This window comes from Phacochoerus africanus, chromosome 1 (genome assembly GCF_016906955.1).
Source record: "Phacochoerus africanus isolate WHEZ1 chromosome 1, ROS_Pafr_v1, whole genome shotgun sequence".
Lineage (NCBI taxonomy): Eukaryota > Metazoa > Chordata > Mammalia > Artiodactyla > Suidae > Phacochoerus > Phacochoerus africanus.
Genome location: NC_062544.1, coordinates 40,850,945 through 40,872,389, shown reverse-complemented (window position 1 = coordinate 40,872,389; position 21,445 = coordinate 40,850,945). Strand labels below are relative to the sequence as shown.

Sequence of the window (21,445 nt, the reverse complement as noted above, 5' to 3'; positions counted from 1 at the left end):
AGAAATCAAAAGGGAAATCAAAATATATCTCCAAATAAAAGAAAATGGGAAATCAAAAACTAGTTCCAAATAAAAGAAAATTGAAACACAGTACACCAAAATGTATGGGATGCCACAAAAGAAGTTCTAAGAGAGAAGTTTATAGCAATAAAGTCCTAAATTAAAAAATAAGGAAGTTCTCAAACTTCTTTACACCTAAGGGATTAGAAAATGAAGAAAAAACTAACCCAAAGTCAGCAGAAGAAATAACAAAGATCAGAATAAAAATAAATGACAGAAATGTCCAGTTTTGATTTGCGGTTGCCCTGTTTTTTAAGTATGTTAACCCCTTCCTATATCTGCTTGCTTTAACCTGATAGGCATATAGGCCCAAACACATCAATAAAATAAAAAAAGAATCTATATTTTCTTACTTTCCTTCCCCACATTGTATGATTTTGATGTCTTTTTTTTTTTAACATCTTCATGTTTAGATCTGTATGCTGGCTTACTTAAGTGATTGCTTTACAATTGTGGTTCTCTCCATTCTAATTCTCCTTGCTTTTTTTTTTAATTTAGAGAAGCCTTGCAGTATTCCTTTTAGAATGGGTTTAGCATTGCTGTACACTTTTAGCTTTTATTTGTTGGAGAAATTCTTTATTTCCCATTCTATTTTAAATGATATTCTTGATGGATAGTGTATTCTAGGTTGCAAATTTTTTCCTTTCACCACTTTAAATATATCTTGCCACTCCTTTCTGGCCTGTAGTGTTTCTGTAGAGAAATCAGCTGATAGTCTTATGGGGGTTCCCTTATAATTAATGCTTTGCTTTTCTCTTACTGCCTTTAGAATCCTCTCTTTATCTTTAACATTTGCCATTTTTATTATAATATTCTTGGTGTGGACCTGTTTGAGTTCAACATGTTTGGGGCCCTTTGTGCTTCCTGTATCACAATATCAGTATCCTTTAGGATTTGGAAAGTTTTCAGCCATAATTTCTTCAAATATATTTTCAATACCCTTTTCTTTTTCTTCTCCTTCTGGAATTCCTATTATGCATAGATTGGCCCACTTTATATAATCCCATAGGTCTCTTATATTGCTTTCATGCTTCTTCATTTGGTTTTCTGTCTGCTGTCCTGATTGGGTGATTTCCATTATTCTACCTTCCACATCACTAATTTATTCCTCTGCATTATTCATTCTGCTCATTATTGCCTTTAGCTCAGTTTGCATCTCTGCAAATGAATTTTCAAAATCAAATATTACATTCACAAAAACTGAAAAGTACTCAAGCATAAAACAAATGGAAATTACCCAACCAAAAAAAAAAATGAAGAAAAGAAAAACAAAGAATCAACTGGAAAACAAGGTTTATAATGGCAATAAATACATATCTATCAATAATCACCTTAAATGTCAATGGACTGAATGCTCCAATCAAAAGTCACAGAGTGGCAGATTGGATAAAAAAGCAAAAACCTTCAATCTGCTGTCTACAAGAAACTCACCTGAGGGCAAAGGACACATATAGATTGAAAGTGAGGGGATGGGAAAAGATATTTCATGCCAATGGACAGGACAGGAAAGCACTAGTTGCAATTCAGACAAAATAGACTTGAAAATGAAGGCCATAAAGAAAGACCAAAAAATGACACTATTTAATGGTTAAAGGATCAATTCAAGAAGAGGATATTACAATCGTCAATATACATGCCCCTAATATAGGAGCACCCAGATACCTATAACAAATACTAACAGACATAAAAGGAGAAATTGATGGTAATACAATCATACTAAGAAACTTTAACATCCCACTCACATCAATGGATAGATCCTCTAGACAGAAAATCAATAAGGCAACAGAGATCCTAAAGGACACAATAGAAAAGTTACACTTAATCAACACTTTCAGGACATTACATCCAAAAAAATCAGAATACACATTCTTCTCAAGTGCACATGGAACATTCTCAAGAATTGATCACATACAGGGGCACAAAGCTAACCTCAACAAATTTAAATGTATAGAAATTATTTCAAGTATCTTCTCTGACCATAGCGGCATGAAACTAGAAATCAATCACAGGAAAAGAAATGAGAAAATACACACCACATGGAGACTAAACAACATCTAACTAAAAAACCAATGGGTCATGAGGAAATCAAGAATGAAATTAAAAAATACCTTGAGACAAATGATAATGAAGACACAACCATGCAAAATTTAAGAGATGCCACAAAAGTGGTGCTCAGAAGGAAATTCATAGCAATACAGGCCTTCCTCAAAAAAGAAGAAAAATCTCAAATTGACAACTTAACCCACCACCTAAATGAATTTGAAAAAGAAGAAAAAACAAAACCTAAAGTCAGGAGAAGGAAGTAAAATCATAAATATCAGAGAGGAAATCAATAAAATAGAGACAAAAAAAATAGAAAAAAAATAAAACCAAGAGCTGGTTCTTTGAAAAGGTAAACAAAATTGACAAACCTCTGGCTAGACTCACCAAGAAGATGAGAGGAAAAAACCCAAATAAATAAGAAATGAAAAAGGAGAAGTCACAAAAGATACTATGGAAATAAAAGAAAACATGAAAGAACACCGTGAACAATTATATGCTATCAAATTTGACAACCTAGAAGAAATGGACAACTTTCTAGAGACTTACAGCCTGTTGAAACTGAATCAAGAAGAAATATATCAACTGAACAGACTGATCACTAGAAATGAAATTGAATATGTCATAAAAAGCACTCTCTACAAGTAAAAGTCCAGGACCAGATGGCTTCACGGGTGAATTCTACCAAACATACAAAGGGGTTGAAGAAGAAGGAACACTACCAAAGACATTCTATGATGCCACCATCACCCTAATTCCAAAACCAGACAAAGAGACCACCAAAAAAAGAAAACTATAGGCCAATATCTTTGATGAATTATAGACAAAAAATTTTCAACAAAATTTTATCCAACCAAATCCAACAATATATAAAAGAGATCATACACCATGACCAGGTGGGATTCATCTCAGGTTCACAGGGATGGTTTAACATACACAAATCAATCAACATCATATACCACATTAACAAAAGAAAAGTGGAAAACCACATGATCATCTCAACAGGTGCAGAAAAAGCATTTAACAAAGTCCAACATCCATTCATGATAAAAAAAACTCTTACTAAAGTAGGTATAGAGGGAACATTCCTTAACGCAATAAAAGCCCTTTATTACAAACCCACAGCAAATACAATACTCAATGGAGAAAAGCTGAAGGCCTTCCCCACTAAAATCTGGAACAAGACAGGGATGCACACTCTCACCACTGTTATTCAACACAGTACTAGAAGTCCTAGCCACAGCAATCAGACAAACAAAAAATAAATAAAATAAAATAAAAGGAATTCAAATAGGAAAAGAGGGAAAACTGTCACTCTATGCAGATGACATGATACTATGTATAGAAAAACCTAAGGACTCAACCCAAAAACCACTTGAACTGATCAGCAAATTCAGCAAAGTAGCAGGATATAAGATTAACATTCAGAAATCAGTCACATTTCTGTATACTAACAATGAAATATAAAAGGAATACAAAAATACAAGACCCTTTAAAATTGGACTCCAAAAAATGAAATACCTGGGAACACACCTGACCAAGGAGGTAAAAGACTTATATGCTGAGAATTACGAAACACTAATCAAGGAAATTAAAGAGGACTCAAAGAAATGGAAAGATATTCCATGCTCCTGGACTGGAATAATTGACATCATTAAAATGGCCATACTACCCAAAACAATCTACAGATTCAATGCAATCCCTATCAAATTACCCATGATATTTTTCACAGAACTACAACAAGCAATCCAAAAATTTATATGGAATGACAAAAGACCCAGAATTGCCAAAGCAATCCTAAGAAACAAAAACCAAGCAGGAGGCATAACTCTCCCAGACTTCAGGCACTATTACAAAGCCACAGCCATCACAACAGTGTGGTACTTGTACCAAAACAGACACACAGACCAGTGAAACAGACTAGAGAACCCAGAAATAAACCCTGACACCTATAGTCAATTAATCTTTGATAAAGGAGGCAAGAACATAAAATTGGAAAAAGACAGTCTTTTCAGTAAGTGCTGCTGGGAAACATGGACAGCTGCATGCAAATCAATGAAACTAGAACACACCCTCACACCGTGCACAAAAATAAACTCAAAATGGCTGAAAGACCTAAATTTAAGACAAGACACCATCAAACTCCTGGAAGAGAATATAGGCAAAACATTCTCTGACATCAACCTTACAAATGTTTTCTCCTGCCAGTCTCCCAAAGCAACAGAAATAAAAGCAAAAATAAACCAAGGGGACCTAATCAAACTGACAAACCTTTGCACACCAAAGGAAAACAAAAAGAAAACAAAAAGACAACTTACAGAATGGGAGAAAATAGTTTCAAACAATGCAAAGGACAAGGGCTTAATCTCTAAAATGTACAAACAACTTATAGAACTCAACAGCAAAAAAAAAAAACCAACAACCCAATGTAAAAATGGACCCAAAAAAATGGACCAAAAAAAATGGACAAAAGACATTTCTCCAAGGAAGATACATAGATGGCCAACAAAGACATAAAAAAAAACCTCAACATCCCTGATTATTAGAGAAATGCAAATCAAAACTACCATGAGATACCACCTCACAGCAATCAGAATGGCCATCATTACTAAGTCCACAAATAACAAGTGTTTCAGGGGGTGTGGAGAAAAGGGAACCCTCCTGAACTCTTGGTGGGAATGTAAGCTGGTACAACCACTGTGGAGAACAGTATGAAGGTGCCTTAGAAAACTATGCATAGAACTACCATATGACCCAACAACCCCACTCTTGGGCATATATCCAGACAAAACTTTCCTTAAAAAAGACACATGCACTTGCATGTTCATTGCAGCTCTATTCACAATGGCCAAGACATGGAAATAGCCCAAATGTCCATTGACAGATGATTGGCTTAGGAAGATGTGGTATATATACACAATAGAATACTACTCAGCCATTAAAAAGAACATAATAATGCCATTTGCAGCAACGGGATGGAACTAGAGACTCTCATACTCAGTGAAGTAAGTCAGAAAGAGAAAGACAAATACCATATGATATCACTCATATCTGGTATCTAATATACAGCACAAATGAACCTTTCCACAGGAAAGAAAATCATGGACTTGGAGAGGAGACTTATGATTGCCTGGGGGGGCAGGAGAGGGAGTGGGATGGATTGGGAGCTTGGGGTTAATGGATGCAAACTATTGCTTTTAGAATGGATTAGCAATGAGATCCTGCTGTGTAGCACTGAGAACTATGTCTAATTACTTATGATGGAACATGATAATGGGAGAAGAAAGAATGTATATATGTATGTGCAACTGGGTCACCATGCTGTAAAGTAGAAAAAAAATTGTATTGGGAAAATACTATATATATATATATATATATATATATTTATGTTCACAAAAAAAAATAATAAAAATAAAATAAAATGAGGGATAAGACAAGGATACCTAATATAGCCATTCTTATCAACATAGAATTAGAAGTCCTGGCCAGAGCAATTAGGCAAGAAAAAGAAATAAAAAACATCTAAATTGAAAAAGAAATAAAACTATCTCTATTTGTGGATGACACAATTTTTTATATAGGAAATCCTAAATTCTCCACCAAAAAAAAACTATTATAAATAATAAACAGAGTAAAATTGCAGGATAAAAAATCAGTAAGAAATGTTTCATTTCCATATGCTAAAAATGAACTAGCATAAAATTAAATTAAGAAAACAATACATTAATGATTTAAAAAAAGAATAAGATACCTAGAAATAAATTTAACCAAGGAGGTGAAAGACATATATTCTGAAAACTGTAAGATATTGATGGAAGAATTGAAGAAGACACAAATAAATGGAAAGATATCTCTATGCTCATGGACATTCTTACTTGCCTTTATTACCTTAAGCAATCTACATATTCAACACAATCTCTGTCAAAATCCCAAGAACATTTTTCACGGAAATAGAACAAAAAAATTCTAAAATTTATATGAAACAATAAAAGACCCCAAATAGCCAAAGAAATGCTGAGGAAAAAAATAAAGCTGGAGGTAGTACACTCCCTGATTTAAAACTATATCACCAAACCAGTAGTCAAAGCAGCAAAATACTGGCAGAAAAACAGATACATGGATCAATGGATTAGAATTGGGAGCCCCAAATCAACCCATATTTATATAAACAACTAATTTATGACAAAAGAGTAAAGAACATACAATGGAGAGAGGGTAGTCTCTTCAACAGATAATGTTGGAAAAACTTAACAGCCACATGCAAAAAAATGAAACACCACAACTCTCACCATACACAAAAGTCAATTAAAAACAGATTAAAGACTTCAGATGTAGCATCTGAAACCATAATCCTAGAGAAAAAAACCATAGGCTATATGCTCTTTGGCATCAGTTTTAGCAACATCTTCTTAGATATGTCTCCTTAGGAAAGAGAAACAAAATAAAAAATCAACAAATGGTACTACATCAAACTACAAAGCTTTGAACAGCAAAGGAAACCATCAACAAAACAAAAAGACAACCTGCCAAATGGGAGAAAATATCTACACATCACTTATCTAATATATAGTTAATCCAAAATATATAAAGAACTCATACAACTCAATAACAACAACAACAACAACAAAAACCTCATTAAAAAATGGGCAGAGGAGCTGAAGAGAAATTTTTTGATATAAGACATATAGTTGGCCAACAGGCACATAAAAAGATAGTCAATATCACTAGTTGTTATGGCAATGCAAATGAAAATCACATTGAAATATCATTTCACTTCTAGAATAGCTATTATCAAAATAGCAAAAAGTAACAAGTGTTGGCTAGAATTTGTGCCAATTCTCATGCTCTGTTGGTGACAGTGGAAACTAGTGCAGCCACTATAGAAAACAGAATGGAGATTCCTCAAAAAAATCAGTAAGAGAAGTCCCCTGCTATATGATCCAACAATTCCACTTCTGGGTATTTAGCCAAAGAATACCTCATTCAAAAAGATGTATGCACCACCATGTTCATTGTAGTATTACTTACAATAGCCAAGATATAGTGCCCATCAATGAATAAATGGATAAAGATGTTATACACACACACCCCTACACACAATAGAATAAAAGTCATTAAAAAAAGATGAAATTTTGGTATTTGTGACAACATGGATGGACCCTGAGGATATTATAATAAGTGAAATAGAGAAAAATAAGCATTGTATGACTCCCTCATATGTGGAATGTAATAAATAAACAAAATAAATAAATGAACAAAACAAACACATAGCTACAGAGAACAGAGTGGTATTTATCAGAGGGTAAAGTGTGGGGGTGGGGGGAGAAAAAAATATGTAAAGGAGCTCAACTGAACAGTGATGGATGGAAACTAAATTTCTGTAGTGAACGCACTGTACTGTATATAGAAGTATAAATATAATGTTGCTCACATGAAACATGTAATATTATAAGCCAGAACTACCTCAATAAAAATTTTTGTAAAGGACAATGAGATAAAACTCACCAAAGCTAAGCAAGAAAGAGAACATTCAAATTTAATTTACAATTACAAGGTAGATAAGGTCAAATAAGATTTATTAGTTTTTATTTTGTATTGGAATATACTTGATTTATAATTTTGGATTAATTTCAGATTACAGCAAAGTAATTCAATTATACATGTACCATATATTGATTCTTTTTCAGATTATTTTCCTATATAGGTTATTACAGAATATTGAGCAGAGTTCCCTCTGCCATACAGTAGGTCCTTATTGATTATCCTTTTCACATATAGTAGCATTTCTTTGATAATCCCAAACTCCTAATTTATCCCTCTCCTATCCCCTTTCCCCTTTGGTAACCATAAATTTGTTTTCAAAGTCTCTGAGTCTATTTCTGGTTTAAAAATTAGTTCATTTGTATCATTTGTTTAGATTCCATATATAAGTGTGTGAGTGTGTATGTGTGTGTGTGTGTGTGTGTACTGTTAGAGAATGTTCTTATTTCATTCTTTTACATGTAGCTGTCCAGTTTTCCCAGCACCACTTGTAGAAGACAATCTTTCTCCATTGTTTATTTCTGGCCTTGAAAGTGTTTTGTGCTAGTACCATGTTGTTTTGATGACTGAAGCTTTGTACTGTAGTCTGAAGTCAGGGCACCTGATTCCTCTATCCCCATTTTTTGTTTGTTTGTTTGTTTTTCCTCAGGATACCTTTGATATTCAGGGTCTTTTGTGTTTCTGTACATATTTTACATTTTTTGTTTTAGTTCTGTGATAAATATCATTGGTAAATTGGATAGGGATTGCATTGAATTTGTAGATTGCCTTGGGTAGTACAGTCATTTTGACAATATTAATTCTTCCAATACAAGAACATGGTATATATTTCCATCTTTGTCTTCTTCAACTTCTCTCATCAGTGTCTTATAGTTTTCAGATTGCAAGTCTTTTGCCTCCTTAGGTAGATCTATTCCTAGGTATTTTAATCTTTTTGATGTGATTTTAAATGGGATTGTTTCCTTAATTTCCCTTTCTGTTCTTTCATTGTTGTATAGAAATGCAAGAGATTTCTGTGTATTAATTTTGTATCCTGCAACTTTACTGAATTCATTGATTAGTTCTACCAGTTTTTATGGTAGCATCTTTTAAGATTTTCTACAGTATCATGTCATCTGAAAACAGGGACAGTTTTACTTCTTTTCCAAATTGGATTACTTTTATTTATTTTTCATTTCTGATTTTCTGGCTAGGACTTCCAAAACTATATTGAATACAAGTGTCAAGAGGGGACATCTTTGTTTTGTTCCCAGTCTTAGAGGAAATGATTTTAGCTTTCCACTGTTGAGTATGATGTTAGCTGTGGATTTGTCATGTGTAAAAAGGATTTGTCATGCCTTTATTATGTTGAGGTAGGTTCCCTTTAAGCACACTTTCTGCAGGGTTTTTATCATAAATTGGGGTTGAATTTTGTCAAAAGCTTTTTCTGTATCTATTGAGATGGGTTTTTGGTTTTCTTCAGTTAATATGATGTGCCACACTGACTGATTTGTAGATATTGGGACAAATATTTTTCTACTCTATTTATGTAGAAGAGAAGGAAAATTACAAGTGGTCTCCAAGAGTGGAGTTTCTGTCTCCTCTAGTCCTGCAGAGCTCCTGTAATACAGCCCTACTGGTCTTCAAAGCCAAATTCTCTAGAGGCTCCACCTTCCAATGCCAGATACCCCTGCCAAAGGAGCTTGATGTGGGGCTCAGAACTCTCAGTCCTGTAGGAGAACCACTGTGATGTAATTATTTTCTAGTTTGTGAGTCATTCACCTAGTGTGATTATATCACAAAAGTACCCTTCCTACCATCTCACTGTGGCTTCTTCTTTGTCTTTAGATGTAGAGTATCTTTTTCCATAGGTTCTAGTCTTTGTTGTTGATGGTAGTTTAGCAGTTAATTGTTGATTTTGGTGTTTTAGTGAGAGGAGGTGAGTTCAGTCCTATTCTAGCATCTTGCCTCCAACTCTCAAATAAGATGAATATCATAAAAGAAGTATGTACACAACCCACTCCAATTAACATGACAATATTGATGCAGTGACAATGATGTAAGCAAATATAAATTAAGAAATGTGATATAGGAAGAAATAGTAACTAAAATATAGAACATATACATAGCACAGTAAGTTTTTAGAAAATCCATCTTTAAACAGAAGGAAAGGTCGCAATTATAGCTTGGATCTGATCCCTGGCCCATATGCTGTGGGGTAGCCAAAAAGGAAAAAAATATATATGTATAATAAAGTAAAAAAGGGAGGAGGTACAGTTTATTTAGGAAGTTGTTTTACAATTACACTTCAGGAGTTCCCGTCATGGCTCAGTGGTTAACGAATCTGACTAGGAACCATGAGGTGGCAGGTTAGATCCCTGGCCTCACTCAGTGGGCTAAGGATCCAGCATTGCTGTGAGCTGTGGTGTAGGTCGCAGACACAGCTTGGATCCCAGGTTGCTGTGGCTCTGGCGTAGGCCGGTGGCTACAGCTCTGATTCAATCCCTAGCCTGGGAAACTCCATATGCCGTGGGTGTGGCCCTAGAAAAGACAAAAAAGACAAAAAAAAATTACACCTCATCTCACAACATAGCTAAACATAGCTAAAATACCCATTTTACATAAATATTATAAACCTGATACCAAATATGACAATTATTTTTTAAGATATACTTATTTTTTATTAACATGAAAACATAACTAAGGGAAATATTTACATAAAATCCAAGTGCATATTAGGAAAAAAAGTCACAACTTATTTTGTGACATAAGAGTTACAAATACTTAAAATAATAAAACAAAGGCAGAATTATTTTTTCATAGTCACTCTTTTTCTTAAATTATTAAGGAAAAAAATATAATGGAAATTAAGCCATTCTAGATGATAAAATGCATTAGAATCCTATAGCAATGAAAATAGGATACCAGCTCCAGACAAGAAATATAAATGTTTGAATGAGGACGATAAACTGCCAAAGATGTATGTGCGAAATACGTACAGCATAAAGTTTGTATAAGAAAATGTGACATATCAAATCCTTAAAGAAGGTTTAGACTAATCACAGTAAGTTGTGAAGAAAACTGGTGTGTACATGCCCAGCATGTACCCAGGGCACAAGGTAAGAGGCAAAGTTCCAGAGGTCAGCCCCCAAATTGAGCCAGACCAAACGTGTGAAACTAAACAGCTATGTCATTGAGACCATGGATGTGCATCAGTTCAGTCTGCATTTGCTAGTCTGTCCCTTTCCTTCCCCCTCATTCCTTATTTGCCACTGCTCCAACATCACACAAGTTCAGCAAAGAGAGACTAATCACAATGTAGCCACAAAATTTGCCCCCCAAATTAACCAAAATAATATAGCAAGGAGAAATCTACTTGCATCCTCACAGAGACCATGTCAGGCCTCTAACCTGCTGAGCCACAGTGGGAACTCCCAGTGATTCTTTTTAAAAAGTGGGAAGAGCTGCCTCTCTTTGCCATGATTTTTTTGTTGTTGTTTGGTGTTCATAGAAATACACATTTGTATTTAACTTCAAACAGATACTTCTACTCTCTTTCCTAATGATATGGGGAATCTCTAGGGTAGGATTTGGGAAGAACAGATATGGTCTCCAACAAATGTGGAATTTTACAGTGGACAAAGCCAAAGAAAACCAGGCAAATAGAATTTTCATAGGCCTACACATCTGCAGAACCATTTGCAAGAATGTTTAATCCAGACTAGTGTTATTTAAAAACTTGTAAGCTTGGAGTTCCCGTCATGGCTCAGTGGTTAATGAATCCGACTAGGAACCATGAGGTTGCAGGTTCGATCCCTGGCCTTGCTCAGTGGGTTAACGATCCGGCATTTCCATGAGCTGTGGTGTAGGTTGCAGACATGGCTCGGATCCTGCGTTGCTGTGGCTCTGGTGTAGGCCAGCAGCTACAGCTCCGATTAGACCCCTAGCCTAGGAACCTCCATATGCTGCGGGAGCGGCCCTAGAAATGGCAAAAAGACAAAAAAAAAAAAAAAAACAAGCAAACAAAAAAAACTATGCAAGCTAGATGTTGAATTTTAGCTTTTCAAGTTTTTATATTAAAATATGAAATAACTTAAAAAATAAAAAACTTTTTGATTAGAAGCTATTTCTTATTTTCACAACACTTAAAAAAACAAAAATGTTTCTACTCTATTTATGCAGAAGGGAAGGAAAATTACCCTAATAAAATGCCAGTGAGAAAATGGGAATATAAATTCTGCCTCAACATATGAGAAATACTTTTATATCCAAAAGCCTGGTGATGTCCAAATTCTATCATGTTTGACTTTCCAACTAACCTTCTCTTTTTTGATATTTTCTATGATACAATTTTAGTGAGACAGAATTTAAATTAATTTTATTTTGAGAAGTTTCCAACATTCTTTGCTGAATTCTGCAGTACTGAGTATCCAGGAGATAAAGTTTATAAGCTCTTCTATCCCACACTCTTCTGGAACGGTATCTAATCTTACTGCAGACATTTAATGTTAACTCAAATCTTTGGTAATTGGTCACAAAACTAATGCCATTATAAGATTATCAATCCATTATATAAAAAGAAAAGCCAGAGACATTGCAAAGACTTATGTTTGTAAATGATGCCATGGAAGCCAAAATGGGTTCAAAGTGCAGTTTAGAAGGCTCTCCAGTGAATGTTACACCCTAATTCAGCATGGTTCATAATTATGGTATTACAGAAAAAGCCAAAGAAGAAAATTGCATCTGTAGTTTTCACAACCATTTTTCTCATGGATGCCCCAAAAGTATTCAGACAGCAAAACAAATGCCCTGTGACAGAGCTGAGGGATTGAAAATTGAAAATTCCCCTTGGCTCTCAATCTTTTTTTCTAGTTAATAAGCCTACCCTCCAAATACTACCATTTGCTCCAATATTCTACTGTTCTTCCTCCCAGTGATGTAGCTAAGGTTAAACTCTTCTCTGAAAAATAACTTGGCAGCTGGCAACCAAGTAGAATAGTTATTTATGTTGTTTCTGTGTTCTTGTCTTCATATATATTATAAACATATTGAGATCTGAAAAGTATATGGGTTTCTACCTATATACTCACTGTTTTGTTTATTCTAAAGTGCTGGTGAGGAGTTCCCGTTCTGGCGCAGCAGAAATGAATCCAACTAGACAGCATGAGGTTGCGGTTTTGATCCCTGGCCTCGCTCAGTGGGTTAAGGATCTGGTGTTGCCCTGAGCTGCTGTGTAAGTCACAGGTGCAGCTCAGATCTGGCACTGATGTGGCAGTGGCATAGGCCAGTAGCTACAGCTCCAACTGGACCCTTAGCCTGGGAACCTCCACATGCCGTGGGTATAGCCCTAAAAAGACAAAAAATAAAATTAAATAAATAAATAAATAAATAAATAAATAAATAAATAAATAAATAAATCAAGTTCTGCTGAGACTCTCTTAATATAACATATATTATCTTGGGGGAATCTGCAAAAAATAATTTACTAATTACTAATTTACTAATACACAAATCAGTAAATGTTGTTTATGCCTTTCCTTAGCATCTTTCCCCAACAAACTGGGGACAAGAAGAAACAGGAATTATAACAGAAAACTAAACTGGAAATAAAATTACAATTAATCCTGTTTCCTGCAATGTCTACACCCAAGATTAGCCACATTTTATAGAAAAACAGAAGTGTGGTAGTCACCTCTTTATGAGTCTAGCCATAAATAATTGAACGAACAGAAACCTGTACCCTGAAAAGTTGACATTATGAAATCAATTTAGGAAAAAATATTTGAAATAGAAAAGTACATTAGTAGAATAGATAGATCCATAGGCTTTCTCTCTTCTATGAATTTAGAAATAAATTGTTTTCAATCAATTCTTTTCTCTGTTAAGAATGCCCACTTGATTGGGGTTATAATATTTCTTAACAGAGCAGAGTGAAAGCACAATTATCCTAAAAGAAAAGGAAACAAGAAAGAAAAGATGCATTCTTTCTCTCTTCACAGGGTCACTAGATGAAGACATTCAGGACTCTCAGGACACTGGGATATGTTGAAATGGCAAGACATCAATGGTGCCGTTCTAAGGCAGGTTGATAGTGCAAAGCAACAACTTTTAGTTCCACAAAGCAATGCTAACTAGTTTATGTATTTTTTAATTTTTTTATTAAAGTACAGTTGATTTACAATGTTCTGTCAGTTTATGACAGTGTCACAGCAAAGTGACCCAGTCATACATATATATACACATTCTTTTTCTCACATTATCTTTCATCATGTTCTATCACTAGTGACTGGATATAGTTCCCTGTGCTATAGAGCAGGACCTCAATGCTTACCCATTCCAAATGTAATAGTTTGCATACATGTTGACTACTATTTAGATTACTGAATGTAACACTTTAGCCACTATGTAAAACCAGTGGACTGGTAAACATTACAATAAAAAGATTTTAGCATCTTTCCCCAACAAACTGGGGACAAGAAGAAACAGGAATTATAACAGAAAACTGAACTGGAAATAAAATTACAATTAATCCTGTTTCCTGCAATGTCTACACCCAAGATTAGCCACATTTTATAGAAAAACAGAAGTGTGGTAGTCACCTCTTTATGAGTCTAGCCATAAATAATTGAACGAACAGAAACCTGTACCCTGAAAATCTTTAGTGATTTTTTGTCACTTAAATCCAAAATCTAATATAGAAGTAACATTATTTGAGGGTACTTCTTTCCTCTTCTTGAGTTCACCTTAATATTTTATGAAAATGGTTAATTTGTGAGTGCATCTGATTTTTCTCTCCCTTGAGAAGTTCAAAGAATAGTCCATAACCACTAATGCTTGATACAGTTGCCCTTTGGGAAATGGTGTCCTGGAGACCCCCTTCATCCTTCAAATTCTCTTCTTTGTGGGCTTCCATTATCTGCCTCTCAATGGGAAGTCTTCCCAATATTGGCCCTCTCTTTGACCTTATAGTTATGAAATCTAACAAGAATCCCATGTTACCAGCAAAAAAACGCTGTCTAGTGAATTATGTTTTACTGTGAACACCTCGTTTAAAGAAGAAAAATAAAAACCAAGAATGTTTGCTAAAAATGATGTCAGTGGTGGTAGAAGTTTTGGGAATGATCACATATTAATAGTTCCTGATAAGCCTGATCAGGGGCTCACCTGGGGGAGGGAGGGTTTAGAGTCTGAAGAGTCCGTGAATGAAGGAGAGGGAGTGAAATTTCTTCTGCGATGCTCCAGTGGGCATAGAGCAGAGACTGGCTAGACATTTCACAACCCCACATCTTCCCAGGCACACAGCTCAACTACAGGAACACCTCATTTTATTGCACTTTGCAGATGCTGTATTTTTTTCACAAACTGAAAGCTGAAGCAACTCTATTGGTGCCATTTTTCCAAAGGCATTTGCTCCCTTCTGCTTCTTTGTCACCTTTTGGTAATTCTCACAATATATCAAACTTTCTCATTACTATTATATTTGTTATGGTAATTTATGATTAGTGATAGGTGATGTTACTCTTGTAATAGTTTGGGGGCAACCATGAACCATACCTGTAAAAGACAATGAACTTAAGCTATACACGTTGTGTGAGTTCCAACTCCATCAACCATCTATTCCCCTCTCCTCAGGCCTTCCTATTCCCTGAGGCACAATATTGAAATTAGGCTAATTACCCTACAGTGGTCTCCAAGTGCTCAAATGAAAGAAAGAATCACACATCTTTCCTTTAAATCAAAAGCTAGAAGAGATTAAGCTCAGTGAACAAAGTATGTGGAAAGCTGAAATTGGCTAAAAGATAGACCTTTTGAGCCAAAGAGTTAACCAACTTGTGAATGCAAAGAATAAGTTAATTAATAATAAAATTAAAAGTGCTACTCTAGTGAACACAGGAATGATGAGAAAGTAAAGATCAAATAGACTTGTGGTTGCTGGGGGGGGAGTGGGAGGGATTGGGAGCTTGGGGTCAACGGATGCAAACTATTGCTCATGGAATGGATTTATAATGAGATCCTGCTGTGTAGCACTGAAAACTCTGTCTAGATACTTACAATGCAGCATGACAATGGGAGAAAAAATTATGTATACATGTGTGTGTAACTGGGTCTCCATGCTGTACAGTGGGGGGAAAAAGTGTGTTGGGGAAAATAATAAAAAATAAATTAAAACAATAAATAAAAAAAATTTTAAGGGAGTTCCCGTCATGGTGCAGTGGTTAACGAATCTGACTAGGAACCATGAGGTTGCAGGTTTGATCCCTGGCCTTGCTCAGTGGGTTAACGATCCAGTGTTGCTGTGAGCTGTGGTATAGGTCGCAGACGCGGCTTGGATCCCGCGTTGCTATGGCTCTGGCGTAGGCTGGCAGCTACAGCTCCAATTAGACCCCTAGACTGGGAACCTCCCATATGCCACGGGAGCGGCCCAAGAAACGGCAAAAGGACAAAAAAAATTAAAAAAAAAGAAAAGTAAAGATCAGTTTATTGCTGATATGGAGAAAGTTTTGGTGGTCTGGATAGAAAACCAATCAGCTACAATATTCCCTTAAATCAGCGCCTAGTCCAGAGAAAGGTCCTAACTCTCTTTTAATTTTACAAAGGCTGAGAAAGGTAAGGAAGCTACAGAAGAAAAATTTCAAGCTAGCAGAGACTGGTTCACGAGATTTAAGAAGCCATCTCCAAAATATAAATGCCAGGTGAAGGAGCAAATGCTGATGTAGAAGTGGCAGGAAGTTATCTAGAAGATCTAGCTAAGATAATAAATGAAGGTGACTACACTAAACAACAGACTGTCAATGGAGATGAAAGAGCCTTATATTAGAAGATGCCATCTAGGACTTCATAGCTAGAGAGGAAAAGTCAATGTCTGGCTTCAAAGCTACAAAGAACAAGCTGACTCTTGTTAGGGGCTAACACAACTGGTGAGTTTAAGTTGAAGCCAATGCTCAGTTACCATTATGAAAATCCAAGGGTCCTTCAGAAGTATTCTAAACCCACTGTGCCTGTGCTCTACAAATGGAACTGCAAAGCCTGGATGACAGCACATCTACTTATGACACGGTTTACTAAGTAATTTAAGCCTACTGTTGGGACCCATTGCTCAGGAAAAAAAAAAAAAAAGACTCCTTTCAAAATATTACTGTTCACTGAGAGGAGAGTGCACCTAGTCACCCAAGAGCTCTTATGGAGCCGTACAACAAGATTAATGTTTTTTTGTTGCTAACACAACATCCATTCTGCAGCCTGTGGGTCAGGGAGAAATTTTGAATTTCAGGTCTAACTGAAGATAACAATTTTGTGAGGATGTAACAGTCATTGATAGTGAGTACCCTGATTAATGTGGACAAATTAAATAGAAAACATTCTGGAAAGGATTCAGGATTCTAGATACCATTAAGAACATTTGTGGGAGTTCCTGTCATGGTGCAGTGGAAAGGGATCTGACTGGGAACCATGAGGTTGCGGGTTGGATCCCTGGCCTTGCTTAGTGGGTTAAGGATCTGGTGTTGCTGTGGCTGTAGTGTAATCTGGCAGCTGTAGATCCACTTAGACCTGTAGCCTGGGAACCTCCATATGCTATGAGTGTGGCCCTAAAAAAACAAACCAAAAAGAAAAAAAAAACCCCAAAAAAACAAACAAAAAAGAATATTTGTGATTCATGGGAAGAGGTCAGAATATCAATATTCTAGAAGAAGTTTGGAAGAAACTGACTCCAACTTCATGATGACTTGGGGGCTTCCATGGAGGAAGTGACTGCAGATGTGGTAGAAAGAGCAAGAGAACTAGAATCAGAAGTGGAGCCTGCAGATATGACTGAATTACTATAATCTTGTGATAAAAATATAACAGATGAGCAATTTCTTTTTATGGATCAGCAAAGAAAGTGGTTTCTTGAGATGGTATCTCCTCCTGGTGAAGGCTGTTGAAATTACAACAAAGGATTTAGAATATTAAATAAATTTGGTTGATAAAGTAGCAGCAGGGTTTGAGAGGATTGACTCAAAAAAGGTAAAATGCTATCAAACAGTATTACATCCTATAGAGAAAATTTTCATAAAGGGAAGAAATTGCCACAACCACCCAACACTCAGCAACCACTCAGCAGCCATCAACATCAAAGAAAGACCCTCCACCAGCAAAAAGATTATGACTCACTTAAAGCTCAGATGATGGTTAGCATTTTTAGCAGTGAAGTATGTCTTTAATTAAGATGTATGTTTTGGGGGTTTTTTAGACATAATGCTATCACACACTTAATACACTTAATAGATAATGTAAATATAGCTTTCATATGCGCAGAAACAAAAAAAAATTGTGTGACTTATTTTATTGTGATACTTGCTTTATCGCCATGCCTGGAACCAAACCCACACTATCTCCAAGGGATGCCTATATATTTCCCAGCCACTCTTGCAGTTAGCTTGGGCTGTGTGATTGACTTCTGGCCAATGCTATAGGACAGAAGCGATGCATGCCACCTCCAGGTCTGGCCCTTAAAATCTTCCACGTGATTCTCCATATTCTCCTGAGTGCGCCTTAGAAGCACCTAAGGTCTAAGCTATATCAGCTGGCTATACTCTGGCTATATCACTGATACCTTCTTATTCCTGAATCTTCTTCCGTGAGTCTTTCTGATATCTCTTCCTTCTCTTACTCTGAGCCTTTGCCCACTTCCTTAAAACACCTGCATCTGTGAAGTTGCTAAAGGTCTCTTTCGTACCTTTTGCAAGAGTACATTCCCTCCCCAGCCAAACAAAAAATTCTTCAAGAGGGAAAAAAAAAATCCTTTTGTATGCTTTGCAATGCTCCCACCAACATACCTGGCAGTGGACTCTCCACATAGGAAATGGAATTTCACATTTAGGCAATTTCTATTTGCCAACTGAGGCCAACTCATTAAAATAAGCATTTCTAGTGATTAGAAACTTATTTCTAATCTCCAGGTGTCTGTTCCTTGTCTTCCTCAGCCAAAAAACTGCTTAGAAAATAAGGCTCTACTTGCCGAGTTAGTTTCACATTCACAAAAACATCTGTTCATCTTCCTGGGTGGATAGGAAAATTGCAGACATCTAACATCAGTGGATCAACAATAAAAATGAAAATCCAGGAACCTTAGTGCATCATTTTAAGCACACTCTGATATCCTTTTAAAATCATTTCTGTTTAACTCAGCCCAAACTTCACAGTTTAAACAAGATAAATTGGTCAATTTTCCTCATATGAAAAAGGAACTTTTTTCCCCTCAGCCAGGTCATGTAGTAAGTATATACACATTCAAAGATCTTTTAAAATTTACATTTTCGTGTTCAAATGAATATTTTCCTTCCAGTCTCCCCAAGCAGTCTGAAAATCAATCACTTAAAAAAAAATCTTTCCCACCTTTCTGAAATACTTTTTTCTTATTTGTATGGATATTGTTAACTTGGATTTTTCATAAAACATGCATACACCATTGATTGTTTATTTAACAGCATAAGAAAATGAACGTTCCCAAGCTTCTGGGGAATGAGCCCTTCACAGTGATCAAGAATCCCACTTTTCTCAAACCTGCTCACACACACTCTTCACAATTACAAAATTTCAAACTCTCTCAGCTCTCCTCACACTTCCACTTCTCCTCCCTGTTTCCCTCATAGACAAAGATACTCTCTCTTTCTTTACAGAAAAATAGAATCCCTAGGAGGGGAACTCCATCTTCTTCATATCAAACAAGCAAATGTGGGCATCTCTGCAAATCCTTTTCTGCCTACTCATCTTTTCATGAGCCAGCACTAGGATCCATGATCCTTTTTCTCTCTCAAAAAGCTTCCAGCTCCCAATCAATTAAGTATTTACCAGTAACTTTTAAAATATACTCAAGACTCTCTCATCTCATATAAAAACCCTCGCCCAAATCCTACACATTCTACCTGCTATTCTCTGATAAAACTTGTCTATTTTGACTGTATCCAATTTCACAGCCCTCACTCACTATTCACCCTGCTCTAATTTGTCTTTTTCCTCATCCTTCCTCAAAATAGCTCTTACTAGGATCACCAGTGACTTCCATGCCACTAACTCAGAAGGACTTTTTCCAGCCATGTCCACTTGACATTGCTGATCACTCCTCTTCATCAAAGCATATCTCCCCTTTGTTTTCATGACTCTAATGGTCTCTCTCCTATTTTTTGTGACAGTCTTCTATGTCCTTTCTAAGTTGATCTTCCTTCAAACATCTGTGAAATGAAATTCTTCAAGATTTAGTTCTAGACTCTGCTTTATTTTTCCTTTTTTTTTGTTTTTTGTTTTTTAGGGCTGCATTCAAGGCATATGGCCTATGGAGATTCAAAGGCTGGGGGTCAAATAGGGGCTGCAGCTGCCAGCCTTTGCCACAGCCACAGCCACGCAGGATCTGAGCTGCATCTGCAACCTACACCACAGCTTATGGCAACACTGGATCCTTAACCCACTGAGTGAGGCCAGGGATCAAACCCACAACTTCATGGTTCCTAGTCAGATTTGTATCTGCCACACCACAACAGGAACACCATAGGTTCTGTTTTCTTATCACTTTGTCACATAATTTCAGTGATTTTTTTCTTTTTATGCAATGGCACCCACGATCATCAGGTTATTTACCACCTTCATATTTATGATACACAAAGGTTTATCTCCAAGACCTGGCTTCTCCTCTAGGCTCAAGAAATATAGATTGAAAGGTCAACTTGTTTCTGCTGGTTTCTCTCAGTGTTACCCCAAAACCAACATGTTCAAAATTGAACTTGAAATCTGCCTCCTAAATCTGATCTGCTTGCAGTGTCTCTATCTCAGTGAATGGCATCACCAACTATCCAACTTACTTTTCTCCTCCTGACCCCTATTCAATTTTCATTGATTTCCAACATTTTATCTCTTAACTACTTCTGAAACATATCCATTGCTCTCCATCTTCACACCACCACTCTAGGCCAAGATCTATCACATCTGGCCTTGTAACCTCTACAATTTTCTACTGTTCTTCTCCAGGTACACCTTGGCTGCCTGCCAATCTTGTCTGCATTGAGTTGAAAAGAGCTATGTAAGTCATATGACTTTGTCACACATATTTTCAGTGATTTTCCTTTGCTTTTAGGATTGAAGATACTACGAGCCAAAGACATTGTTTAGACTGGCCTCTGACCATCTCTCAGGCCTCATCTAGAAACTCAGTCCCATGAGCTCTCCCCCTTCACCTGTCCCCTGAAGTCACTCTGGCCTTCCCCCTCTAGTCCGTGGAATTTCAATGACTGACCTACTACTGGGACTTTGCCTCCACTATTCATCATTTTCCGGATTAATGCCTAGTTACCCTTCAGATCTCCCCTCTGAGAGACATCCTGATAAAACAAACTCTCCTATTAGTCTCCCCAATAGTATCATGTACCTGACTTTCATGGATTTGTTCCAATTTTCTACTGCAATGGACGATTATCTTCACATCTTATCATTTTTTACAATGTACCTGATAAATGTCATAATGAAATAGAAGTACCTCAACTATAGGAATCATGTTCATTAATTTTTGTATCTGCACAACAGTTCCTAAAAGATGGCAGTACCTCAAAAAAATGTCTGTTGAAAGAATGAAAGAAATGTCAACCCAGATTCAAAGATGCCATATTACATGAAGAATGGTTCAACACATAGGCTGTAGAATTCGATCTATAAACTCAAATTCTGGCTTCCTAATTGTGTGGCCATTGACAAACTATTTAGTGTCAGTAAGCCTCTGTAAAATGAGAGTGATTAATACCCAACCTCATATGATACTATGAGAATTAAGTGAGGTAATCCTTATGAAACCTGGTAT

General features: G+C 36.2%; 1 protein-coding gene across 2 annotated transcripts in view; it reads right to left on the bottom strand.

Annotated features, from left to right (window-relative positions):
- The window catches only part of PDE4D (phosphodiesterase 4D), a 1,473,810-nt gene that overhangs the window by 1,294,466 nt on the left and 157,899 nt on the right, over nt 1-21,445 (bottom strand). The gene's annotated exons all lie outside the window — the stretch shown is intronic.